This window comes from Impatiens glandulifera, chromosome 1 (assembly GCF_907164915.1).
Source record: "Impatiens glandulifera chromosome 1, dImpGla2.1, whole genome shotgun sequence".
NCBI classification, from domain to species: domain Eukaryota; kingdom Viridiplantae; phylum Streptophyta; class Magnoliopsida; order Ericales; family Balsaminaceae; genus Impatiens; species Impatiens glandulifera.
In genome coordinates, this window is record NC_061862.1 from 85,161,908 (window position 1) to 85,170,417 (window position 8,510).

At 26.1% G+C, this 8,510-nt stretch overlaps 1 pseudogene; it reads right to left on the reverse strand.

Annotated features, from left to right (window-relative positions):
• Positions 1-5,720: 5,720 nt before the first annotated feature.
• Positions 5,721-7,125, reverse strand: LOC124934842 (annotated as a pseudogene).
• Between the last annotated feature and the right edge of the window lie 1,385 nt (positions 7,126-8,510).

Below are 8,510 nucleotides of genomic sequence, written 5' to 3' on the forward strand. Positions count from 1 at the left end.
TCGGCATGACACACATATAGATTGTTCAGCTTTTTAGAAGTAAAGATAATAAGAGACCCATGTAAAATTTTCATAACACCTTTCCCCCACTTTCCATCCAAACCATCATTCTCAAGAGATGCACAAGACAACAAATTATGACGCAAATCAGGAACATGCCTCACATTCTTCAAAGTAAACACAAAACCACAAGAGAACTTTAGGTATACATCACCTATTCCTAACACATTGTAATTTTTCGAATTTTCCATAGACACAAAACCATGTTTAATCTCTTTATAGTTTAAAAACAAATCTCTAAATGAAGTCACATGAAAAGTACAACCAGAGTCAACTAGCCAATCAGATTTGCAAAAAGAATCAGATAACATAGAGTTCAAGCTAGCATAATCACATAAATTATTAATCATAAAAATATCACCCATATTACCCTCACAAATAGCCACATTAGCATTTTCAACATGCTGATTTCTCTTAGGCTTAGGACAGTCCTTGATAAAATGACCAAACTTATGACAATTATAACACTATCTAGCACTAGACCTAGACTTAGATATGCTTTTACTAGCAGGATGAGATTTCTTACCAGAACTATCATTACTGATATTCTTTTGGGTACTCGACCTACCTTGAGATCTACCCCTCACATGCATGACTTCCTCACCAGACTGTTTACCCCTCTTAGAGTGTCTCAAATCAAACTCCTTACTCTTAAGACCATTGACAACAATATCAAGAGTGACATTGTCTCTACCATACTTAATGACAGACTTCACATCATTAAAAGAATCAGAAATAGAATTCAACAAGACAATGTGGGCATACTCATCAATGTTCTTATCACCACACAACTTAATATCAGAAATAAGTTTAATAAAAACATCTAGATTATCTTCAATGTTCTTGGACATATCCAATGTAAATTTGAAAAAATTTTCAAGAAGATTTTATTATACAGAGAAGTTTCAGTATAAAGTTCAGACAATTTATCCCACAAGGTTTTTGCACACTCAAAATTACCAATTTTTTTTATCACAGAATCAGATAAATTCAAGTATATAGAGACACACGCATTTTTATTCATTTCACTATTTTTCTCAACGGTATCAGCAACAACATAAACCTGACTAACAACTTTAAAGCATTTTTTCTGAATCAACACACATTTCATTTTTTGTTTCTAAAAGCTAAAATTAGTTTTTCCGTCAAAAGGAACCATACCATATTGATTAACACCAGACATGCTATCAAACAAATTAAAAGCAATCATAAATCAATTTCCAGAAATTGATAGGAGTGTTCAAGCTATAATACTTTGCGAAACTCAAATAAAGTTTCGACTTACTCACCCCACTCGGAGATTTACAACTTCGTCTTCTTAGCAGCGGCACGACGGCGGCTTTGATTCTCAATGGTCGCGACAAATGCGACACCGACAACGGTTGAACAGGACAACAACAACTTCTTATTCAGAGGCGATGACTTTCTTTTTCCTCTAGTAGTAGTAGAAGCATAAAATAAAAGTAGCAGGATGAAAGAAGAAACAAATCTGCGCTTATTGGTGAAGATAACTCATATCCTCCAATCCAATCTCAAACTCCAATTACAAACCCTAAACCCTAGCTCTAATACCACTATTGGGTGTGAATGACATTGGAGTTTGACTCAGTCCTCTTGTTTATCGATTCCGTTGCACTACTATTTCACACAAAGGAGACAACCCTCTCGCTAGAATCCAAACACTACAAAGGAATTTGACCTCTGCCTCTCACCAAAGGAGTAATATCTCTTTATATGATTAGGTCAAGTCCAATAAGTTGGTTACTAGAGATTGAACCACAATGTTGGGTCAACTAATACCCAACCATTTTTATGGAATTAATAATGACCAATTATCATTAAATTAAACAAGGAAATATATGATTTGTGGTAATAATAAATAAGAGAGTAAAACTATGTCAAAGTTATTAAATCAAAAGGAAGATAATTAAGGTCTATGTTTATTTTAATTTCTTTTGTAAAACTTTTGGTTGAACTACTTTTATGGGTTAAAAGTTATATTTATTGGAGTTTGATAATTTAGTAACGATGTCATGTATAATAATTTGGTTTTCTTAGTAGTTAATTTTGTTTTGTTTACCTCCAAATAATAAATAAATTACGTACACTGTTTTAATAAAAGAAATAAGATATTTAATTTCAATATGTGTACCTATTTTTTTTTTCAATTTCTTTATATTTAACTCCCTAATGCATTTTTCTCTTTTTAATTTAACGCATAATCACGTGTATCGTTTCAATTCAAATGACTTCACGACTATTTTTTGTAAGAAAAAGATTCTTTCAACATTTACTTGATGCGAGAGTTAATTAAAGTTGAGAATTTATAGGAAGAATTTGTTATAACTGAGTCTTAAAAAGAGGTTTTACTTATCCTTTCAAAAAATAATATCATGTCCTGTTTGAAGCAGAAAAAATTAAATATCCTATTAAAAAAAAATACCTAATTAATCTATTTCAAGACCTATTTTTACCATAGTTTGCTATGTATAATGAATTTATGATGTATTGATGTCTTTAAATCAAAACTAAATGATTCCCATCCTTTCTTTAATACGAACAAAATAAAAGTTAGTCAATATTTACTCTAAGACTCGTACCCATTCTTCATTTATCATATTCAATATTTAATTTCAGAATATGAAAAAAGTCATTCCAGAATCCTCCAAAAATAAATAAACACAGGTCTAAGAATATATATATATATATATATATATATATATACATATATATATATGTATATATATATATATATACATATATATATATACATATACATATGTATATATATATATATATATATATGAGTTTAATCCCTCCAACTTGATCATCCAGTTTAAGATTGAACTCAATGGACATCCATGTTGGTATATCTTGATCTGTGGTCCGTTTGATTAATGTTTCATTGTATTAAATTTTATAATTTTGTTTATATCGGTATTTTAAAAAGTAAAATAATTTTTGATTGTTCTAGACAAAATCATTAATCTACATGTTAGTCATTTGTTATAGTCCTTGTACTTATTTTAACAAGGAACACAAATTTTGTTTTAATTGCAACTATTATATAACTCATCCGATATGCAAATTTAAAATAACCGTATATATTATATAGTTATATGTCTTAATATATAAAGTTATATAAATAATCATTAAAATCAACCTATTCATATTACAAATGGTTTCAATATTAATATTATTAGTGTCTAGATAATTAAAATTCTTTTTAAAGTTTGAAAAAATTTCTATTACCTAAAAGAAAATTATAATAAAAAAATGTTACGAGTCATTTGTCCATATTTAATTATTAATTTATATTTTATAACACAAAATTAATATGAAAATAATATTTTAAAAAACATCTATCATTTAAAATAATTTAAAGTGATTACAATATTTATATGATTAATATTAATTTAAAATTTCATCTTATTTTTATTCTTATTTTTTAAATTTAACCATTTCAAATTTTATGAACAGTTATACAAGTAGACATCTTAATTAACATATATATTCATATTAATAAAAAAAAGATGTTAACACTATTAGTGTCTATATATTTTTGTTTTATTTTAAAAGTTTAAAAAAATTCTACTAACTAAAAGAAAATTAAGAAAAGGTACTATGAGTTAATTGTCCATATTTAATTATTAATTTATATTTTTTTTAAATAAAAGTAATAAAACAATAATATTTATAATTAATTTTAAAAAATATATATTATCATTTAAAGATAATAATATTTATATGATAAATATTAGTTCAAAATTCAATTTTATTTTTAAAATTTAACAACTTCAAATTTTATGAACTAATTATATAAATATTATCAAAATCAACATATTTCTATTTAAAAAAGAATAGTTTCAACACAATTAGTGTCTAGATAATTATCTTCATAAAAAAGAGTTTAAATATTTTTTTACTAACTAAAAACAAAATTATAAAAATGAGTATTATAAGTCAGTTATTCATATTTAATTATTGATTTATATTTTTTAACACAAAGTTAATGTAAAAATAATATTTAAAACTAATTTACAAAAAAATATATCAACTATTTTAAATGATGAATATTGATTAAAATTAAATCTTATTTTTAAATTTAACAATCTCAAGTTATATGGGTGTTAACCCGTAAATTAACATCCCAACATCTTTACTTTAACCAAATGAATTTTGCGTTGTGTTGTGATGCGAGAACTCAATGACTTTAAAAAACTGAATATATATTATAAAAAATTTAAATTATATAAATGCAATATCACATATTTATCAAACTTTATGTTAATTTCAAAATATAAAATCTTATTAGATTAGTTGATTAAAGTGATATATATATATATATATATATATATTATTTTTATCTTACTTTTTAAATTTAATCATTCAAATTTTATAACTGGATCAACCCGGTAATTAACGATCCAACTAATTTAGTCTAACAAAACGGGTCGTGCAATGTAATGCGAGAACCCAATTATTTGAGAAAATGATGTTCTTTTCCTATAGTTGTGAATTAAGTTTGACCATATGTATTTAAAAAATACAACTCAAATGTTAACTTTGATATAATTTGATTTAGATTGGTGTTGTGTCTACCACAATAAAGAAATATAATACTATTAAGATTGGGAAAATCTTTGACAAAGATTAATTTGGTATTGCAAAACACTTGATTTCATTATCATTTATCAAATGCAAATGAACTAAAATATGTAAAGTAATTTGATTTATTATAATTTGTCATGCATTAGGAAAATTGAGAGCTTAAAACAAACTAGTTTGAGACAAATTTATTAAACACAAATGTGTGCAGTTGAGGAGTTCTAAGGACTTTTTCGGATTGAGGTTTTTTAAAAAACCTAAAGTGAGAAAAAATAATGATGGTTAATTATTTTGAGGAGGTGATGGTTATTTTTGGTAAAAAGACTTAAAGGATATTAATATATATAAATAAAATAAAAAATAATAATTTAAAATAAAGGATATTTTAGTATTTTGGTAAATGAAATGAGTGATATAATTGTTGAGAAATGATTAATTAAAAAATTGATTTTATTTAGATTATTTAAAAAACCTAAAGAGAACCAGGCCTAAAATAGATATAAAAAGTTGTTTAAATAAGAAATTTAGGAATAGACTACATATATGACTAGTGGCGGATCGAAGGGGGTGCAAATAGGGTTGAGCACCCCTAACTTTGGTGAAAATTTGGATTGGTCGACTGCAGTTTTTGCTTGCAAGAGTTGTTTGAAATGAAATGCTCAAGTGGATGAAAAGATGATATTCGACTTATTTTTAAGTGACATGTGACAAGTGAGGATTAGGAAGCTTTTTATGTCTGATGGCTTATCAAATGTTGACTTCTACGTAAAATCTCGATAAATTAATACTCGATAAATTAATAATCTCGATTAATTAATAAATTTTTGTAGTTCCAATTCGGGACCATTAAAATAAATTAATAATTCACAAAATTTATAAGATAATATATTTTTATTAATGCATATAAGTCTCATATAATATATAAATTAATAATTCCATATTACATCAAAGTTATAGATATTTATTCTAAGATATACTTTTATAATAAGACTCTAATGTAATTTGCTTCCTTTTGAAATTGATGTCTCATTGTACTTCATCTTGAATCCTTCTTAATGCATTATAGAGCTGTGACGTACTATGTTCATATTACAAGAGAAAATTTGTATTGTCATCTTCTGCTTCATCTTTTTCTTATTTTTCATAGTACTGATAATGATTTGTACATCATTCAAAAATTCTACAGCGGCTTCATTTTCACCAGGATAATCAATAACCTTTTCAACATCCATTGCATCACGACAGTTCAATTCTTTAACGAGAAGACTTAAATGTTGGACATCTTCAGACAACTGGTCTACATCTTCTAAAATTGCAGTTGTATTCACGTGTCTTAGTTTGCAGTGTTGAAAACAATTTTCAATTGTCTTTGGTTGAATATCTATCGAGCATGCTACAATTGCAAAATTTATTGCATCTTAAATATATATCTTCTCTAGATTTGGAGTCCCAGTTCCAAATTCCTCCAGTTCGACGATAATGAAACTTGAAATTTCTTATGATACCAGTATCACAAGGTTGAATCTTTGATGTAGTGATTTGTGGTAAGAAAAATAATTCAATATTTATGAGTCCTTCAATAACTTTTGGGTGAGCAGGACAATTATCAACCATGAAGATAATTTTTCTGCCACTCATTTTCTTGTCGAGTTGTCGAATATAATCCATGAACAAAGTTCCTATCATCCATGCCCGTTTGTTGGCATGATATTCACAATTTAAACTACTTTAGTTTATATTTTTGAAACACCTTGGTTTAGCATATTTTCCAATAAAGCACAATGGAATTTTTTCTAAACCATCCTCATTACAACAAATAATAACAGTAATTCTTTCTTTGTCATGTTTTTTACCTTCAATTTATTTTGTTGCAAGAGAATGATCAAGTTGTAGCTTATAAAATAATCTTATTTCATCCATGTGGAACACATCTTTCATAGAAAATTGTTCAAGTTTCTCTCTTATAGTTTGTAGATTGCTTTCCAAATTTTCCACATTAATTGATCAACTTTCTCCAAAACGACGATATGACTTGATGTCGTGCCTTGATTTGAATCTCTCGAGCCAACCTTGAGAAAAACTTATTTCTGGGGTATCTTTGGGAAACATCTTTTTCAATAACACTTATGCTTTCTCAATGATTAGTTCTCCAAACATATTTATACGATCTTGATATTGAATGAACCACTCATAAAGAACTGCTTCTAACTCTGGAAATTTTGCACCTTTGTGTCTTTTTATATCACCTCTTTCCATATTAGTCGATAGATAATCTGTTGACTTCTTAATGGTGTTTGATATTGTTGTCTGACTTACTTGTAGATTGAATTTTTCAGCCACCCATTGTTATAGCTGTTTTTGAGTGCAAGATGGATTATCTCTAGCATGCTCACATAATGCCTTCCGAATCTCATCTGTCATGTTTGATTTTTTAACACTTTTGAGATGAGACGCCATAATATTACTGTATACAACACTAGTGTATATTGCTATATTTTTTGGTTTATATTTGTACAATATTATATACAATATACAGTACTACAACTATGTACAGGTACATGAATGTGTTTATTTAATTATTATTTATATTCATGAATGAATTAGGTTTAGTAATATTCATGAATGTATTTAATTTATTTAAATTCATGCATCTATAATTTAAATACATTCATGAATTTATTTAATTTACTAAAATTTATGAATATCTCGATAAATTAATAAATTATTAATTTATCGATTAATTAATAATTTTTCCCGGTCTGAATAGTATTTATCCAGGTTTTACTTATATAATAAAATATTAAACATAAAATAAAACACAATGGCTGATTGATGTTCATGAGTGGGACTTAGGGCGTGTGTTTGAACTTGGGTTTATGAAAGATTTTTTTAAATATCTTGTTTAATAAAAAAAATTGAGTTATTTATTAAAATATTGTTTTTTATTTAAAATTAAAATTAAAATTTCATAAAATTAAAATTAAGGATGTTTTAATTGATAAATTAAGTAATTTAATAATTAAAATTTTTTACTAAGTTTTTTATTTTATCAACAAAATCAATCATATTTGTTAGAAATGATTAAATAACAAAATTAATTTTTTTTTATTCATTTTGAAATGAATGAGGGGACAAAAAGAGTTTTTGAAAAATTAAAAACACAATATTATTTTTTGAATTATTTAAATAATTTAAACATCAAATCACATTTTAAAAAAATCACCTTTAAAATCATCACAATTTATTATTTTTTTCTTTCTATTTTTTTTTTTTTTTAAAAAAACTCATCAACCACATTTAAGCTTTGTTTGAATAGGGCCATAATAAGATTATATGAATTATTTGTTTAGGATCACAAATAAATTGTCACTTGCTTTAAAACAAAAGGATCAAAACATGGTACTAGCCGTCAATTTGATCAAGACGATAAAAGGTAGTATAAATAAATTTAGAGAAGAAAGATGAGAGAAATATTTGGACGACGTCAACACATTTTGTAGTCAGCATATGATATCCCAATACCGAATATGGAAGAAAATATGAGAACTCATGGTCGAAGCAAACGTAATGGGCAAATGATTACTAATTTTCATCACCATCGTGTTGGATTTTTTTGTGAGATATTAATTTTCATCACTCGTAGTCAAATAATCTATTGAATTTTATTGTTTTCTAATAGCATTTTTTATTCGTTTTTTATAATAATAATAATAGGTTCTTAATACGATGATTCAAAAGATGAACAATCGTTTTTCGGAATCAACTACGGAGGTACTTACTTGCATTGCTTGTTTATATCCAAATGACTAATTTTCTCAATTTGATATTGGTAAGATACTTGC